A 20985-nucleotide genomic window follows, 5' to 3' on the forward strand; every position below is an offset into this window, starting at 1 on the left:
GTGTATATACAGTCTTTAATTTGCAAGTGATTCTGAAAACCAGCACTCATTTGCAAGGAGATGTCAGGCTCGTTGCCAACCTGCTCTGAGAGGGGACAGTGACTGTCAGCAGGTAGAACCTGTTTCTGATCTGAAACTGTGCAGTATCTAAGGAGCAATTAACAAAATCTGCAAGATTTATATTTATTTTACTTAATCTAGATTTGAACAAAGCCATGCAGACTCTAGGACAAAGTAAAAAAAAATAATCCAGAACCACAGTAAAAGATGACAATCATAAAGAACTCATGAATGCTTTTCTTTCCTATAATAACTCAGAAATAAAGAGATGCTTCACACAGAACACACTGAGGAAGAAAGAGAATTTGGGGGTTGGGCATTATTAGAAGTCATTTCCACTGAAATAAATAATCATACTTTTGTAGCACAGCAGCCACTTGCTGGCAAAGAGAAATGCAAAGCTACATTAGAACAATTCATAAAACAATAACACATAGCCTGCATGGCTTGATACTAAATGTTTTCAGCTGGAAATATTACTGATATTGCTAGATTCATCTTGCTGTAGTGACTGGTGGATTGTTAGTAGAAGTGGGTCAATATATCTTTTGGTATGATCATTACTAATTCAACCACACTATTCTCCTTTTCAGCACACTGCTTTGGAGCACTTCTGTTGAAAAGCCCCTTGCACTGATTAGTTATTTATTGAATATTTCTACATCTAGTGCAATAAAAAGTCACTTATCTGATCCGAGGTTTTAGTTTACAAGAATATTTCCCATAAGAAGTGGTTACAGCAACAACCATTGCTGTGGAGATGTCTGAACTGCATGGGATTGTACTGAACCTCAAGGAAAAGGGGAACAGTTTGTTTAAGCACATAGGAAACCTGTCTGGCTGCAAAATGATATATGGTAGAAGGAGAAAGAACTTGATGGGACTTTGAAACCTTGATTTTGCTTTCATGCCCACCTAATAAAAAATATGTTCTTTTTTCCGTGGCTGCAACAAGGATTCTGAAAATTCACTAGAGACATGACTGAAGGGAGCAAGGAGAGAAACTATTGCAAAAGCGTGGCTTATATTCTAGCAGAAATAACCCCTGGTTATTCCAAGAATATTCTATTCAAGAATATAGATATTCTGGTCACAAGGTCTAAAATCTAGAGTGAACAACAGCTCTTTCACATAATATTCTTTGGAGAGAGGGAAGAACTAAACCAAATTAAATCTGTAAGCCCTAAGAGAGTGAGACAGATCCCTAACCTCTTCACATCCCACTGAAGTCCCACTCATCCTCTGTCCAAAATGTTAAATAGGTACTTTGGGGGATATCAGTATCTTCAAAGGTTCAAACAGAATCACCCATGACTGGGTGATACTCAAATCACTCATCTAAGAATATCATTTGCAGCAACTTCAGTATCTATCTTGACTGGAAGAACTGTTAAATTACCAGAGAGGCACAAGTCAGAAGGGAAGTCTCATGCTGCCAGTCTTACAGACTACACAAACTACAGATGACAGTTTCCTGGCTCAAAAAGCATTGCCTCCCTGAAAAAAAAACTAAAGCTGAAAAAAACCCTAAAGCTTACATCATCTTGACAGAAACAGGAATTGACTCCAGAAGTAAAAAGCAGTTGCTTGAGTACAGGAGTTCATGGCTTCATTATACCCATTGTGTGCAAAAGCAATGGAGTCCAGATCAATAACATATATTTGATGCTTTCAGACCAATTTTAAGAAAAATGGAAACAACCATGAGCTGGATCTTCTGTGAAAAATAATTTAAAACATAAAAAAAGAAGTGGACCACATTTCCCTAGAGGCCATGAAATTTCTTAACCGATGGTCAAGACAAGAGGATACATTAATTAAGAAACTAGATGAAACATAGGAAAACAAATAAAACTCTTGAAAAATGTAATTTAGAAAATGGGATGGTAATAGCAATGAATACAAATTAGGCAGTGGGAAGCACAACCACTAATGAGGAAAGTTGAAAGTCATAAGAAGAATCTGTGACTAGCACAGTTACTGCCAAAAGAAGACTCTTTTTATTACACTAAAAATGATCAGTATGTTAACAATTGTATTGGGACATTGCTCAATAAGCAAGGGGCAAGTGTTAATAACACAGAGATTTTCAGTAAATATTTCTGCTATGTGTTTTGCTAGTAAAAAGTAAATGATGTGTATACATAGTGGTTATGATGAACCCATTCTGTTAGTAGCAAAACAGGATGTTAAAATAGAAGCTATTTTAAATTAATTTAATTCATAAACATCTTTGACTCAGCAAATCCAGATAACTCTCAACTAATGGCTAGAAAAGAACTGGTATAGGAGACATCTGAACTGTTGACATGGATTTTCAATGAGATCAAAGGCTCATTTCCAATACTTAATGGTAATTTCCAGACGACCAAGCTAAGAAAATAATCTTCTGCCAAGACTTAGAAAAGGGTAAGTGGGGCAATACCTGAAGTAATTACAGACTTTGTCATCCTGCGTTGATCCCAAAGAAAATAATGGAATAGCTGATAGGGCACTCAATTAAAAGACAGTAGTACAATGAAGTACTAATCTAAATGCTCTTATATATAATAGATCTCAATCTAATTCAATATTTTTATGAGATTACATTTTTGATTGATAAAGGTTAATAGTGTTATACAATACACTTAGATCTCTGTAAGGCACAACTAACTGCACACCGCACAATATCCTGATTAATAAACTAGAACACAAAATCAGCATTGCATACATTAAATGGATTAAAAACTGTCAAGGATAAGTCTTGTTGATCTCACAGGAAATCACCGCACTGTGTCTGTTATTTCCAAGGGCATTGCCACAGAGCGGAGCTGCTGGCACCTAGCTGTTTAATATTTTTTTCTAAATCAATTGTGGAGAAGGAATCAAACTGACCCAAAGATTAAGGGACTGGTAAATACTGAAGATAGCAAGTTGTTGAGACAGAACAACATAGATCACTTCATAAATCATAACAAACATTCAGGATGGTGTGAGCAAAGTCTAACTTTTTGGAGCATTCCAGGTAGGCCATATTAGCTCAAGTAAAATGTTGCTGCATTTTAAACCATATTTTGGGCCAACCATTAGATATGTTTTAACTCAGCATACAAATGAAAATTAAGCTTTCAGGGGCATTTCTAACAGTGTATAATTCATAAAATCATGTCTTGAAGACAATGAGGAGAAATTATATCTGAAGCCATCAGACACCCAGAAAGGCACTTCTGAGTAGCAGCCTACTTAACGTGGAAAATCTGCAAACATACATGAAGACCATTGACTTGAGGATTTCCAGAAAAGAAAAGCAATGTAGAAATTAAAAAAGCAAATTTTACAGTCTCAAATGTCCCCAAATCATAACAATATGGTAAGGAAATAAGATCAAATATCTAAGGGAAAAGAAAAAAAAAACACCACAATTCACATCTATCTTAGGGATTCAATATCGTTGGTGAACATGATGGAACCAGAAGAGACAAGTCAGACACACGGTGCTGTTGAGGTGGAATAAAAGCCAGCCTCCAAGTCTGCAGAAACTTCTTTTGTATTCACAATTGATGAAAGCCCTAAGAAGAGTCTGAAAACACCCATGTCGTTGACAATCAACTGGGCATTCTCGCCTGAATACTGAAATAAAAGCATAGCCACTATGTACTTGATTTGTATACTAACTCAGTGTAGTTACAGAACAAAATGATTTAACTTTATTTACATCCCAAAACAGATATGAGTGCCTATGCCTCTGAGCTCTTTAGAACACTTAGAAATGTGTAATAACGATGAAACAGTCCTCACAAACTGGAAGAATTATACCCAGGACTTACAGGTATGCCATGGATAAACAAAAGCTGCTTTCACATCTTACTACAAGAAGATTCTGATCACAGGGAAAAATGTTTCCCCATATAATGGCATTACAATTATAAAAGCAACAAATATCAAATGAGAATTGAAACAATGCATTTTGATTACTCCATTAGACTTTGTATTGTAAGCAAGCAGTCTTGCAAAGAGCATGAAAGTACAATGATGATGATAAGAACTAAATGCATATGCAGTGCACAGATCATTCCTGGAGACATTTCTTCATTTATATATTTTTAACTTGCAGCCTTTGTTTCGATAGGAATCAATATTTCCTTGCAAAGTTAATGACTACTAGAAGACATTAATGAGTTATGTTAACAGGCAATAATGACACTATTAGTGTTTGTCACCCCTATATCTGTGAACTAGACTCAAAAGAGAGCAAAAAATTAGCATTACACTGATATGTAAATTACAGGTAAATCATGAAATCCAGATTTCCCAACTTATATAGTCTTAAATCCCTTTACACTGATTACAACAAACAAAACAGTAAAACATCAGCATCAGAGCCATCTCTCTTGTAGCTATGCAATATCAAAAACATAGTCACACCCCCACAAAATTTTGCAAGTCCGTCTATGATTTGTTTTAAATATTATCAGTAATGTCAATAACACCTCTCCTTAATTAAAAGCTTGTGAAATTTTCCACTAGACGCCTAATTTTTGGTATTGTATTGCCTTCACTGAACCAAATATCCAAAAGAGGATAGACTCTTTCCTCAGGCATAGTAGAAATCTAACTTTTCTTTATCAGGGAAAGAGGTGAGCAATCTCAAGAGAAGGTGATTCAGAACACCTAGGCTTGATGCCTAAAATAGAGGTTATAAATAATTTCCTATACATATGAACTTATCTAGGTTTGATTCTCTGCTGAGACAAATTTTAAACTTCAATGAAGTAAAAGTTGGTTCAACCTCCTTTTTTTCCCATTGGTAGGAGTCCCATGATTCCAAATTAATGTAAAACTAAAAATGTTCATGCTAATCTACGGTAAGAACTCTTGCCAAAGATTACTTTGAAGTTAATTGTTGGAATTATTAAAAGTGATACTGCACAGAGATTACAAAATGTATGTGGCTCTTGAATCAATGCTTTGTATCTCATAGTCATGAGAATTTTGCAGCCGTCAGACAGAATGGCAAGACTTGCGCTGGATGCTGCTAGCAACAAGGAAAAGATATAATATACCTGGGCTTTCCTTTGAAGAAATAAGTAAGCCCTACTTGAGCCAGGAGCAACATTTATAGTAACTTAAACAACAGTAATCTGTTAGTTAACTTCTTAACTGCACACCAGCCAACATGTGTCTTCAAACACATCACTTTCTTTTACATGGTTCCTAATTTATTATGAATAAAGAAGCACCCACTTCTAGTGTAAGACAGGCAGCATAGCAATGACACATAGTAGTTGTCTGAGATTACTTCAGACAGTAGGATTCCTGACACTTTTAATGGACAGCAGTGAAAATTAACTTTGCACACATTCCAAAGGTAGGGAATTTAGGGCTTATGTGCACAGGAAAGTTACTGCATAGTAAACCTCATGCCAATGGAGATGGGCTGACAAAGGAGTTAAGGAGCTAAAAGTAGGAGCAGAGTCTTCAGCATTTTGCCTTCTCTAGCTATCTGTGTTTGTGGGAGGTGAATAGAGAGGTTCGGTTCTGCCCCTAATAAACGGTTCAAAGTGAATGCCAATGCTCTGCCTGCTCATAAATGTGCCAGTGAATCTGCAGACCGAGAACAGGTTGTATAATGACGGCAGGCTACCTTCCAATCTGTTCATCCTAATGTCATCTTTGTCTCCTAAACTGTATTTTGTGAAAAACAAAAAAAAAAGGCAATATTGGCAGATCTTCAATGCATGAAGAAAGACTTTGTTCAAAGCTTCCAGGAATTTTGGTTGGTAAGGAATAGAAATGTTGATGTGTTCTTCCAAACCAATTAAGCAGAAATGTCTGAAGCATGTCAAGCACTCTGAAGCTGAGCATCAGGTTTGAAGTTTTACGGGTTCATAAAACTCCATCCATGGTCACAGTTTTACAAACTCCAGATAACTTTGCATGAACATGATGCAGCCAGAGAACTACATTCCTTCCAAAAACATACCCATCCTTTTCTGAGAGTATCCAGAAACCTTCTTCTGACTTTCAGCACATATAAGAGTTATGCATAAAAAATATTGATTTCAAAAGCATTGATGTCTTGTGCACAGAACAGTCATATTTCTTCTTAGAACCTGTGACTGGAAATAAGTTATGTAGCTTTGCAATTCACGATTTTGTAAATTACAGGGATGAAAAGTGAAAAGAGATTTCAGGATCATATTTGAACAGCTCATTATCATATCCAGTTTTGAATGTTTTTTAATAATTGAAAATTTTGAGATGGAAAATTCCACTGCCTTGTCATACTAGAAATAGAGTTTATCATCAGTTACTTTACTTTTTGGATAAATCATTGGATTACTGCAATGTAAATGTTTACATCAAAGATGAGGATACATCTTTCGATGCAGGTAATCTTGGTTTTCTCCACGTTTGAATGCAAATTAATGAAACAAATTAAAGCACATCATAAAATATGTAAGTTAACAGACTATGTTAAAGGAAACTGCTATCTTTTTTCAGTATCTTTGCATATTTGTCTGTGTCAAAAGGTAATCAAATTTGTTCAGTTTTGGGGTATTACCTTGATGCAGGAGAGTTAAGATCATGCACACCTAATGGAACCTGATGCTTCAGTCTTCACCAGAACTTCCTCCATTGGCTTTCACATACAAACACTGCAGACAGATAGAAAACAAATGAGGACAGAACACAGCCAACTGTATGCAGCAAGCATCTGCCAGAGATGAAGATCTTCCTGCATCTAGTCCTGAACTGGGATCCTGTTGCACATAACTTGGGGCAGTGACATTCCACAGTGTTAGAAGTCCATACTGTCCTCTTAGATGAAGGCATAACAAATGTGAGACTGACTACTCTCTTCAACAAATCCCGTTTAGAATCACTGATTTTAAAACCAGTATTTCTCTTTTCCCATGAACCAGCATGTCAGTGGAGCTCTGATAGATGCTTCCCGCTCACCACACCATACTATGATTTTCTACAGCTTATCTCACATCCATAACTCATCTTCTGTATTTTACTTCCAAATGCAATGAAAACTGAAAAGGAGGAAATTGAATTTGTTCTTTGTTGGAGTCTATTTAATGACAGTAGGGTATTAGAACTAGTCAGAATAATCTTTAAAGTTGCATTCATCTGCTTGGCAAACTCACATTCACTTTTGGCTTGGTGAGTCATTCAAGGTTTCAATGGACATGTGTGGAGTTCAAAATTCAGTGCAAAATATCTGATATTATGATATCACTATGGTTTTCATAGGGAAATGTAAGTTTCCTGTTGAGCTATACAAGCAAGAACACAAGATGTGAAGTTCCCTCATCTTCACCGGGAACTAAGAAACATTTCAAAACTTGAATTCACTTGTTAACACCATACATTCATAGGCACAGATAATGTGCCTCCCCATTATGTTACAACAGGTCAGTAAGAAGAACAATCAATACATTGCTCTTCTAGCACAAAGTGCTAGGAAGAAGTGCTAATGCATTGTTTAAAAAGAAGTGTCTGATTTTCAGATAAAACTGCAAAAGTTACCAAAACTTACTGTGAAGATTTTAAAATATTTATGGCACAAATTAGCAAAACCATACTCTTTCATCTATCCTATTCGAATTTCTTAACTAGGCAGTGTGAGAAGAGCACACAGAGTATCAAGACAGAAGCTGTATAGGATATTAAAATGTAATAAAAATGCAAAACAATGAGCTAGTCAGGATTACACTGCATAGTAGTCTGCCATTATTAATTATTTAACTCTAGAAGCTCTGTGAAATATGTATAAAACCAAACCAAGGTGTTCATTTGTCATTTCTTTGAAGCCCATCCAGAATCTGAGCTTTTTTGAAAATTATCTTGAAACATTCATTTTTACAGTTAGAGTTTTACGCTGAAATCATGATAGCATGAACAGCTTTTCAGTTGAAAGCTTCACTTGATTGGTTGATCTGATAGTTGTCATTTTTTTCACTAGTTTTGCTTTGGTTTGGGGATTTTTTAAATGCATATTAGAAAAACAGCTATAATTAAAGATAAGATCATTTTCATATAACGACTTCTGGAGTGAAGAGCACAAAGGTATGAAATAAGAGCTTTTTGTGGTAAAGTCAGATTAAATTTGAAAATGCAACATTAAATTATGAAACAGGTTCCTATGATGTTCTTCTCTAAATGTAACTGGAAAATACAAACCTCCAAATTCTCATTGCAGAAAATAAATTATTCAGCAAAAGAAAAGGTGCTACCATCTGGATCTATAAAATGAGCCCTTGGCCCCTATTAAATCAAAAGTGAGAAGCCCAGGCTGGCCCTCTACATCTTGCAAATTTGAACAGAAGTGTTTTAGCATGTTTCTGACACTGAAAAATTCTCATGTTAAAAACAGCTTCACACAGTGAAGCAACAGGCACAGACATACATATGATCAGGAAATTAAAGCTTAACTAACAGATTAAATGACCTCCAGGAGCATTTTTCATGTGTGCTCTGGAAAGACCTCTGACTACCTGGGTAGCTGTTAGTAACTTCATGCAGTGACCTAAAATTTGCCACATTTGACCTCAAACTGTGTGGTGATATATGTTAGTGAAAGAAATGAAAATATGCAGCTGAGAGTCAGCTTTGCTCCTTGTTTTGCCAGTGAGCTGATAAACCATGGGCAAGTCACAAAAGCCAACACATAGAGGGTTATTAATTTTAATAACCTGCTGTCCAGTTTAAGGCACTACTCCTCACAAATGCGTATGAGGCAGTATATCACCTCCAACTACAAACCAAGGTCCTCAGACCTTGTGTGTGGCTTGCTATCATAACTCTTATTGAGAAACCGTGAGTGACTCCTTTATGACTCTGCTTTCCTGTAATTACACTGATTTGTTTGTATTAACATTTTAGGTATGTGTTATGGACAAATATCACACTGATTAAATTAATATTGGGCTAAAAATGCATTATATTAGCAAATACATGCCCACAAATTAATATGCAAAGGACAGATGTTTGCATCACTGTTATGAGAAGTCCCCGGCACATAGTGACATTTGTTAATAGCTTGTTTCAAGCACAGAAATGGAAAAACAGCTTAAAAGTCTGTTATAAGTTTATCTACTTGGAAAAGTTCCTGAACCAAAACCTATACATCTTTCATCTCAGATGAAAGCCCTTTAGCTGTTACTTATGCTCCACTATACATCATTTAAACATATCTATATATCAGCCAGCAAGGCCTTACTGATGAGCACGGTTTTGTTTTCTTTTAAATCAACTACATCACAGAAGTTGACAGTTGAGCTTATGTCTCTACTATGTGGCATCAAAAGTGTGTAACACAAAAGAATCATTTACTAAAACGCAAATAATCTTACATGGTCAGCAGGTCTGTGCAAAGTAAGAAGGCTTTGATAAGCCAGTGCAAGACGCAGAGATCATTCTGAACGCACCCAGTCCCACATTTTTTCTCCTTTCTACATGCCCATCAATGTCACATCTTTGTGCTAACAAAGTAGTACACAAGTTTAGTCTTGGTTAAACATGGCCACATAAATGACTCGCCTAGTAATTGCCAAATTCTGCCAAGTAAGCCAACTTAGGCAACATACAGCTTGTGTCAGCTTTATACTGGATTTGAACTGACTGAAGAGAGCAGATGGTGCCAGTCTGGTGGGAGACAGGAGTGGCACAGGCAAGGCTCATCTGCCATAAAGCTTCCAGGTTCACCTTTCAATGTTTTCTAAATGCACTTGAGCTAGAAGAGGGAGGCAGATCTGGACTCTGTGTCACAGGACCATAGCGTTTTTCATCTAGTGCTAGGATCTGCAAGAGCAGATTTACGTTATCATGCAACCACAACTTTAGCTAAAATCTCTGCTGCCTTCATTCTGAAGTGATGTATTGATAAGAAAAATGGCTGTTAGAGAGGATTACAGAACAACTCATCAGGGAGGATTCAGCACATGAAACGACAGAGGCTTGAATTGAAATACATAGTGTCTTATAGCTGGAGCAATCGAGTCCATTTTTCTTGTTTTTTCTTCTTTTCCTCTACTGTACTGAACACCATATTTCTTCTCCGCCTTTGGCACCTTCCATAAATGTAAACCATCCTCTCTCTGTTCCTGAAATTGTACTTTATAAGAAAGAAAATGAAGAAATATGAAATTAAATTTCCACAGAAAGCTATTAAAATGTCTTTGTACCACTTAGGCATCTCTGCCTTAACATCCTGTTTGCGTAGTACATAAACTATGTAAGGTACTGGCAGGAACATGGGAGAGGGGGGTGTCATTTTATTCTTAAGGCAATATTTGTCCTTTCAATTCACATTCAATTACCATCCTTCCAGACAGCCATTTTTTTAAAAAGGACACCACACTTCTGAGTCACTCAAGATGGGTGACCTCTGCACAAGGGCAAAGTAGTCAGATGACAAGTGCCTGTTCACTCACCCTAAAACCACGTTCATGGGGGTTAACACACTCCCCTCAGCTGGTGACACTTCCCAGAGCCACCAAAACCTGCATTTCCTCTTGCTGGTAGGACTCGCCTTCTGACTGAATCAGGCTACAAAATTAAAGTTTGGGAACAGGAAAAGGTGATGGAATGGGATGGTGAAACTGACACTTCCCAGAGCCACCAAAACCTGCATTTCCTCTTGCTGGTAGGACTCGCCTTCTGACTGAATCAGGCTACAAAATTAAAGTTTGGGAACAGGAAAAGGTGACGGAATGGGATGGTGAAACCTCTAATCATCTTTTGGCCAATGGCCAAAATTTCCAGAGATCAAAGCCGTTGGGGCTGAGCTTCTCTGACTCCTTTTGACTTCGCTGAAAGCTAAAATGCACTTAGCATCTGGCAAAACTAGGTCTCAAGCTTTTTTTCCCCCATGATGTGGGATGTCTCTAAACCAAAGGAGCACCTTTAATCTTTTATTCTATTGTTGATGTCTGGGACACCTGCCACAGATGTATCTGTACCATCCTTTTTACTTTAGCGTCAGAAAATGCTTTTTTATTTAGTGGCAGGGAAGAAACAAGATCCAAAAACATAATGCATTTTAAGTGTTTTCTAGAGTTTCAATGTCATTCCTAGGTAGCAGTTAATGGATAAAGTATTATCTTCCCCGCAAACAGCAAGCTCAGCAGAATTGCTGTAGACAACTGCCTGCAGATCAGGAGACATGATATTGCTTAATTAACACGGGTTATGTCTTACCTTGAAGTAGATAAATTTGCCTGGCTAAAATGTTAAAAATCAGCTTTATCTCCAGTTGTGAGAGCACATAATTCCCAAGCCCACCAGAAATGCTCACTAGCACCCATCCATCCAACCATGTACCTCTCTGTCAGGCCACCTGGACCAAAAGAAACCCTGGAGCTGCTCAGTGCTAGCTTCCTCCCAAGTACTTTTAAAAACTACTTCAGAATTTGAAGACAGGGATTGGATTTATTCTTCCTTATTTTTACAGAGCAATGCTCTGGAAAGGCTGGTGCTGTTGGCGTTGTTCTGACAGCAAGCAGAAAGCTTCATTCCTGTTGCTTGTATTTCATCTGAGGGAGTCACTTGTCCTGATCATGGTACTACTAAGTTACCCCTGTCAGCAAGTACTTGTCTTTGAGGTCACAGTTTTTTGAAGATAGAGCTTTTTCTGAAGAGCAATTCTTTGCCTTTCAAAAAATAACAGGGTAGCATCACATGATGGTTATGAGAAAGAGAGAAGCTTTAGCCATGTGAGTCAGCAAGTTCCCTTTCCTTCTACTGAACAAACAAGAACCCTCTGAAAAGTTAATCCAAAGGAAAATAAACTTAGGAAACCAAAATAGTCAATGAAAACGATTTTCGTTCAAAATCTTAGAAACCACTCACTGACTTCTTACCTGCTCAGCTCTTAGCAGCCGACCATGAATGAGAGGAGACCTGGATCCTAAGAGTGCCAGCAGAAGGAAACCCCGCAGCCTTTCTGCCCAGAGGCGAGGATGCCTGCCTCTGCCCGAGCCTGCTGATATTTTGCACGTCACAAAGACCTTTGTGTCTAAAGCCTGAATGCCCTTTCACAAGCGGTAAAGCATCAAGTGCAACTACACTGCTACTTTTTTTTTTTTGCACAGGGCTGCACTGAGATAACGTAAAGGGAGATGAATGAGGCCTGAACCCAAGAGATATTTCAGTGTCTGTGTGACATCAGAGCACTATTCGCTTATAACCCCGAAGGAAGGATTCAGTCTCCTAAGGCACAACATGATGTACTGTCTTTGAAATTCACTACCTAGATACAGGCGCTGGTGAATTATGAAGTATTCAACAAGACAAAAACTTATACCACGGCATTGTGTATTAGTGGTCCTGAGGCCGCAATATATTAATGTACGCAAACTGACAACAATAGCTCAGGGAAAGCTTGAGCACACACAGCCTGAGATAAAGAAACAAATTGCAGACCTCAGCTTAATAACCACAGTGGGTGGCAGCCAGCCAGTATAGTCCATATGAAATCTTCAAAATAACTTCTGTCAGACTGAAATTAGTATTAACTCCAGCCCAGGTGCAGGGTAACACAAAAGGTCTCTTCACACAAGGGTTTCACTCCATCAACATTCCTTTCAAGGTTATCAATACTACAAGCAGACCAGCAGAGTTAACCTTTTACGCTGAGTCTGACCCCAAAAGAACAAGCTACCTTTTTAACTTGCCTCTCCTGTTTTCTTATTCTTTTATCTTGGACTGTGATCTTGCAAAATTTCACAAACTAACTGAGGTTAGCTTGGGTCATTGGTTAGATGTGAGATCCAAGCCACTGCAGTCAGGGTCCTTCCCTTGAGCTGCTATTAAAGGTGGGTCTGCAACAAAGTCATTCATTCAGCTGAGGTCTGAACTTCCAAGAGCTTGCGAGTGTTGTGACTGAGGGCTTTGGTGTGGACTTATTACCAGGTCAGAGCTGAACTGTTATTAGGGCACAAGGTTAAGGACATAGTGATACTAAAAGTTCTCAGCTACTCGGATTCATCAAAAGTCTCACAACACTGCTGGAAGGACATTTTTTCCATTAATACACAAAATCTGATCATATGTGTCCTGGTTTCAGCTGGGATAGAGTTAATTGTCTTCCTAGTAGCTAGTATAGTGCTGTGTTTTTGAGTTCAGTATGAGAAGAATGTTGATAACACACTGATGTTTTCAGTTGTTGCTCAGTAGTGTTTAGTCTAAAGTCAAGGATTTTTCAGCTTCTCATGCCCAGCCAGCGAGAAAGCTGGAGGGGCACAAGAAGCTGGCATAGGACACAGCCAGGGCAGCTGACCCAAACTGGCCAAAGCGGTATTCCATACCATGGGATGTCATGTCCAGTACATGTGGGGAGTGGAGTCAGGGGGACCGCTGCTCGGGGAACTAACTGGGTGTCAATTGGTGGGTGGTGAGCAATTGCACTGCACATCATTTGTATATTCCAATCCTTTTATTATTTCTGTTGTTATTTTATTAGTGTTATCATTATCGTTATTATTTTCTTCTTTTCTGTTCTATTAAACCCTTCTTATCTCATCCCACGAGTTTTACTTCTTTTCCCAATTTTCTCCCCTATCCCACTGCAGGGGGCATAGTGAGTGAGCAGCTGTGTGGTCCTTAGCTGCTGGCTGGGGTTAAACCACGACAATATGCAATGCTACAGAAATCATTAAAGTTCTCTAATTACTTCCCAAAAGTGAGTGATGAATGTTATAATCCTATTCTCTGATCTATGTATATTATTACCTCAAAAGTTCCTTCAAGATCATTCTGGGTGAGTATTTCTAGACAAGTATAAAATAGTTATTTTCAAAAAATCCAGGTTTCTGACTGGTCCTCACCAAAAAGAAAAAAGTGCTTTGTTGCTCAAAACCACCACTGGAATTGTGTTTACATCTTATAGTTTTAAAAGTGACCCTGCTGACTTTAATTCTACCAAAATAATAATGCAATAAAGTATAGAAATAATAGCCAGGTAGTTCAAGGGCTTGAATGAAACAATTCATGAGATTGATTGCAACTTATTTTATAGCATCAGAAGAAGTTTAGCTATTTTCCATTTCAGGTGAAGTAGAAATATTTATATTGTTTTAAAAATAAAGCAAGGTTACAAATACAAAGAGAATGCTTAGGGGCTAATTATTCAGAAGCATGTATCAAGAGTCTAACCAACATATTTAGTGCTTTATTTAAAAGCCTATAACTGAAACTCATTTACTTTTTTGAGATTATTTGCCTAAAAATATAATCAGTGTTAAAATCAGACATCAAAAACCTGATTCTGCATTAGAAAATAGAAACCGTTTATCTGAAATGAAGTTTTCCCATTGTTATGGACTTACTGAAACAGGCTCAGTCTGACAGTATTACAGAGAAAACCAAAGGTTGAAACAATGTGATAGATCCTTTGTGGTTTCCGGAAAAAAAAAAAGAAAAAAAACCCCAGCAGCTGAGATTCTGCTGTCCATGACTTGCCTGTCTTTTGAATGTCAGAAAGTTCAAAGGGTAAGAAAAAGTTTCTTTTAAACACTAGATAATGCCACTGTCTTGGAAGTTTGGATTTAGTAGTCTGGTTCAAATAAATAGGAAAGCTATTTCAGATTCTTCCAGGCTGTGAAAGAGCTGCTTTCCCCAAAGGTTTTCATCTTGTCTGTGTTATCTCATTGAAGAAACATTATGAAATAACCATAACTGGCTGTAAGTTATGGACTGGTCTGTCCTTTAATTGAGTATCCTACATGTGCCAAAAATTAGTTCATGACACAAGATACGTTCAAACAAGCAATCTGACTGAAGGACCTTCCTCAGAAATGCAATTTTGAACATGTGAGGGGCCCATCAGAGAAACTAAGCATATTTTTCTTCCTGGCAATCTATTGCTTTTTGGGAAGTAAGGCCAAAAGGCAGAAGATACCAAGGGAAGGGCCACCATGGCTTTCCAGTTATGGTCTTGTTCATTTGCCCTCTGTGGTGGTTTGACCCTGGCTGGATGCCAGGTGCCCACCAAACCATTCTATCACTCCCCCTCCTCAGCTGGACGGGGGAGAGAAAACATAACAAAGGGCTCATGGGTTGAGATAAGGACAGAGAGGGATCAATTACCATCACAGGCAAAACAGACTCAGCTTGGGGAAAATTAACTCAATTTATTACCAATCAACCAGAATAGGGTAATGAGAAATAAAACCAAATCTCCCTCCACCCCTCCCTTCTTCATGGGCACAACTTCACTCCCAGATTCTCTACCAACTCCCCCCAGCAGCACAGGGGGATGGGGAAATGGGGTTTACAATCAATTCATCATATGTTATTTTCTGCTGCTTCAACATCCTCAGGGGCAGGACTCATCACACTCTTCCCCTGCTCCAGCGTGGGGTCCCACCCACGGGAGACAGTCCTCCACGAACTCCTCCAACGTGGGTCCTTCCCCCGGGCTGCAGTTCTTCACGAACTGCTCCAGCGTGGGTCCTTTCCACGGGCTGCAGTCCTTCAGGAGCACACTGCTCCAGCGTGGGTCCCCCATGGGGTCACAAGTCCTGCCAGAAAACCTGCTCCAGTGTGGGCTCCTCTCTCCACAGATCCGCAGGTCCTGCCAGGAGCCTGCTCCAGCGTGGGCTTCCCACAGGGTCACAGCCTCCTTTGGGCACCCACCTGCTCCGGCGTGGGGTCCTCCACGGGCTGCAGGTGGATATCTGCTCCACCGTGGACCTCCATGGGCTGCACGGGGACAACCTGCCTCACCAGGGTCTTCACCACCAGGGGCTGGAGGGGAATCTCTGCTCCGGCGCCTGGAACATCTCTTCCCCTTCCTTCTTCACTGACCTTGGTGTCCGCAGGCTCGTTTCTCTTACATGCTCTCACTCCTCTCTCCAACTGCCATTTTCTCTCTGTCCCAACCTTTTTTCCTTCTTAAAAATGTTATCCCAGAGGCGCTACCACTATCACTGATTGGCTCGGCCTTGGCCGGCAGTGGGTCCATCTTAGAGCCGGCTGGTGTTGGCTCTGTCAGACACAGGGGAAGCTTCCAGCAGCTTCTCACAGAAGCCACCCCTGTAACCCCCACTGCTACCAAAACCTTGCCACACAAAACCAATACACCCTCCATGCCAGGTATAACAGGATAGCATATGAAGCATGTAAAACTGCCAGGCTTAGGAATCCCACAGTGCAATTGAAGACATCTCTGTGCTTCAAACAAACCAGAAAGTCTAGCATCTCCTCAGATTTGACATCTTTCTTCCAACTGAATCAAAGTAATGTAGTTTACAGCTAAAGTCATGATAAAACTGAGGAAAGGCCCTTGCGTAGCTAGTGAAAGTGGATAAAAAAGATGAACCGGCCTGATGACAGACTCCACCAAGCCTTGAATTTTCTTATTTACAAATTACCTGAAGGGGAGGCCACTACACTCCTGAAGGGGATGGGATTTTTATTATTGACTTCAAAATAATGCAGATTCTCATCCATTTGGCATGTTTCTGTGCTGTCACTGACCTAAAACTGACATGTTTTATTTGAATCCACTGAAGCTCCAGAGTTTAACATCTGACAAATCCTGTAGCATAAATGAAACGATGGAGTGGATTTTAAAAAATTATAAGATATAAGTACTGTATTTTTAGAAACAGTTATTTCTGTATGCCACCTTATAAATACATTGTTAGTTCCCAGAATAGGGAATTCCTTATCTCATTACCATAACATTGCTTTTTTAACTCTACTTAATATGCAGAGAGAAGAAGCAATTCGTTAATATTACTTTCATGACACAATACTGCATCAGAGCAGGTACAATTGTAGAAGAGTTATGAATACAAAGTAGAACAGCAGTAAGTTATTGGGACATGTCGTTTAAGGTTGTCTTTTTTAATTCAACTGCATTACTGAGAACAGGAGAGGAAAATACATGTTACTGTTCTGGTTAGTATTTATATCCTACTACACGGTCCATTGGCATGAAGGGATCACTGTATTCAAAATACCAGATGTTATGGCAGCAGTGCTAGAAGGTAATAAAAATGACTCAGAGATCATATACTATACATACTCAGACACATAAAGCTGGGAAAAGTAGAAAATTCAATATACTTCTATCCTAGATGAAACACTTATTATCATCTTTCCTTTGTACATCTCTGAGCCTATTCAGAGACGGGGTCCAAATACCAGGTGATAGGAAGGAAGCCTGATCTGCTATTTTCTGCTATGTTCTAGCCAGGAGAGCTGATTTAGTGAAGTCAGTGCCACATTCTTATTTAGACAAGACCTGCTCTCTCCTAAGAAAACTTTACATTTCATGGGCTGCCACTGAAATCTCCAAAATCAGTTGTGACTAATATAAGGCTTGCAGCAGAAAGCCTAAAACAGCAACTATGAGTCCTCGTCTGTTTCTCTGGGGCATTAACTTGCATAACCAGAAATGACGGATTAAATATTAGCATTGTTAACTACTTCACTGACAGAAAAGGTGGACTGGCAAAACTGCAGTGGTACATCCTGTAGAGGTACCTCATTTTATGAATAACAGTGCTATATTTCCTTCCCACTCTTCAGGCTGGAACTCTGAATGCCAAGGTTTTGCTAACGTGACTTCTCTTCTGTGTTGAGAGTACTGCAGGAGCTGCTGGGGTTTTCTGCTCATCTTGATGAGTAGTTTAGGAAGTCCCATTTTCTCTTGTTCAATGCCTCAGGATTGTTCAATCCCAGAAAATGTTACAGATTTTATGTCAGGCATAGTGCAAGAGAGGAGGAGGAGAAAACAAAAACATTAGAAATTACGCTATAGCATCCTACCAGTGTCTTCAGGAAAAGAGGAGTAACCCAGACAACTCTGCTTGACCATCCACCTATTCTACACAAAATTATGTTTTGCACTTGGAAAATTTCCATGAATAGCACTTTTCTTTAAAGAAAAGATGACTTGATCAAAATATGATAGATAACATAGCAGAACTGTGAATTATCTTGCCCATGATCACGGGAACATCTAGGGAGAGATTTGAAGTCTCACAGAGCTCCAGCCATAACCAAGAGCCCAAGGTGGCTAGTATGCTTCATTTCTCTTTTCTACCCCAATCATTTCCAAAGATTTTACTTGTTATACTTACCTGTACTTACTTTCCTCTACTCATTTCCAAAGTCAAAAAAAGCAAATCCATCCATTCCAGCTGCAAAGACTCAGTACTTTATCCCTATAATCTGACACCTTATTTCAGAGGTATAATGAATCTCTACTGTAAATTCATACTGCAGTCATGTTACAGGATGACATTTTCTTTAGACAATATTTGAAAGCAAAAAAGGGAAGGAGGGGGTACTCTTCAATTAGCTCCAGAAAGTATGTCAAAAGCCAAAAGAGTAAAAAACTCCACTCTGAACCAAAAGTCACTGATAAAATAAAATCTCACACACACACACACACACACACACACAAACAAAAAAAAACAACAAAAAAAGACATCATCACAATAAATTGTGATAAATGACTTACTGAAGCTATGGATTCATTTTTTTGATGTCTAAGGGCTCTATTTTTAAATTTACCTTAAAAACAAGTTTAAGGAGAATGCATGCTCATGGCTTTTAAGGGGCACATGAACCTTTCCTCTCCAAATTGCTGCATTTTGGGGTTTAATTCAGGTCAGGTTGGTAAAGACTAAAAGCCAATACCAGTGGAATACCTTCAGTAGATATTTGTGAACCTTATTTAATGAACCTGAAATTCAGTCAAGGTTCAGCACCTTCCCAGACAAACTAATAATGAACTTGCTTAAGTACAACTGAAGGATATATTGCTTTCACTCAATCCTATGTGAAATTTGACAATTTTGCTTTGATTTTGAGGTCCTCTGGAGGTAAAAATAGTCAAAACAGAACAACACAAGTTAGAGAGAAAAATAAATCTTCCTACATCTAATGTTGGTGCCATTCATGTGCGCTCAACAATAAAAGAGGCCATAGTTTTGTATTTTCCAGAGACCAGATAATTTGAATTGCTGGACAACTTTCTGTTGTCAACAGGCAACAAGATGACAACATATGTACTCAGAACTAGCACAGACTGACAATCTGAAGGAAAAAAAATCAAGGTCACAGCGAGCAGGGAGGTCCAAAAACCTGCTCAGGCTCTTAAAAAGTGAGCATCCATCTTTGACCACCAATCTCCAATCCAAACTAAATCTTTCATCCACATTTAAAACCTTTAGAAGGGAGGCTAACAACAAAAGCAGTGACAAGCTCATAACTGCAGTACTACTGGATATAGGATAATAACTGCGTTGACTAATCCATCCTAATGCCTTTAGGTAAATCAATTTTTTGGCTAAGTACACACAAATATCCTGAGTTGAAGCTAACATCTAAGAATAGAACATTTTTTTATTCTACTTTCATCACCTTTGGCTTTTATCACCTTTCATCACCTTTGGCTACCCAAAAAAATGTGCAGTGCAAACCTCAGCAATTCAAGGTCATTCAATTTACCAGTTTCATGTAAAATTTTAGAAATTTGACTACCGTTACATATCACAAGGCTGGAGGCTGGTCTATGGTCATTAGAAAAGGGTGATAAAAGAATTTCTTGGGACACTCTACACACATCTGATTCATTTTACATTAGATCAGTCACTCACAGTGTATACTCCGCAGACCCTGAGGACCTCTGTCCACTTCTACAGAGTCAGTAAAAGACAACCAAGAAAAGGAAAACTGTTGTTACTAGGACTGAATTCTATGTGTAAGGGCTGACACCTGCTTCAGAAAATGCTTAAAGGTCTGCAGGTGAAAAGAGACTGACAATAAATGTATTAGAATAATATTAATATAGCCTTTGGAGTCCCATGAATCTTGACACCAGTGTCTCATCTCCACAGACTTCTGCTGCTGAAATGGTGCCCAGTTGGTGACTCTTTTCAAACCTGCCAGTCACTTGAAATCAACTTGTTTTCAACAATATAGCTGCAGACAAGACAAAGGGTATTCACTTTTCTTCATTACAGAGAAGGAAAATGAAAGCATTCTTTACATTTCCAGTTTTCCTAAATTCTTAGATCCTTGCAGCTGTGAGTTACCAAATCTGTTTGGAAATCTAAAAAAAAAAAAAAATCCATCCAAAAGTTTCTATTTTTATTTGGAATACCTCAGTTTCAGCAATGTGTTGCTGAATCCACAGTGTGGTTCTGAAGGAAGCGTGCTTGGGCTCCTGCTGAACTCCTGTATGGACCAATGGCTCCTGCCATCCTGGTACAAGGACAATATTTCCATCAGATCTGTTCAGAATTAGAGACATAGATGGCTGCTGCATCTCCTCACTACCATTAACATCCTACTCAGCTTCACTACCACTCTCAGTTTTGAAAGTGACAAGAATATCATTTTTCCTCAGCAGATGCAGGGATCTTATAGTCTGTGGGAAATTTTATGTTTGTAAGTGTGTGTGTGTGTGTGTGTGTATAATATATAATGTATTGTACATATGTTTTAATATTATAAATATGAGATATGTGTTTGTGTGTATGTATATATCTTTTTCAATTTAAATACAAAAAACCAAACAAAACCCCAAACAAGTAAAAGGACTACCCTAACAGGGGAAGGGGAGGGAAACTGTTTCTTTTCTTGATATCAACTCTGTAATATTACTGCTTCAACTGCTAAACATTTTGATCATTTCCCAGGGTCATACCACCTTCCATTTCTTTAAGCAGCTCCATTTCTGTCTCCTTTCCTAAGTCAGAAGTTCAGTGTAGGTCATTCTTCTAGTCATCACCCTTCTATGACTTCTCGCCACCTGCATCAAATTCACAATCCTTATCCCCAGGGCACAAGCTATAGTCTGCTAACATCCAAATTCTCATTCCCACTTTCTCTGTGTTTCAACTTCCTTCCACAAAAAACAGTTCTCCTTTACCATTTTGCCTGGTAATTTTCATTTTTCATGCCAATTACTTT

At 38.6% G+C, this 20985-nt stretch overlaps 1 protein-coding gene across 1 annotated transcript in view; it reads left to right on the forward strand.

Moving 5' to 3' along the window:
* Positions 1–11305, forward strand: part of ZNF385D (zinc finger protein 385D) — a 753372-nt gene extending 742067 nt beyond the window's left edge. The window contains exon 10 of the transcript XR_007505851.1: positions 11294–11305. The gene's annotated coding sequence lies outside the window, so the exon portion shown is untranslated. The remainder of the gene's footprint in view (positions 1–11293) is intronic.
* Positions 11306–20985: the final 9680 nt, after the last annotated feature.

Source organism: Accipiter gentilis, chromosome 4 (assembly GCF_929443795.1).
Source record: "Accipiter gentilis chromosome 4, bAccGen1.1, whole genome shotgun sequence".
NCBI classification, from domain to species: Eukaryota; Metazoa; Chordata; class Aves; order Accipitriformes; family Accipitridae; genus Astur; species Astur gentilis.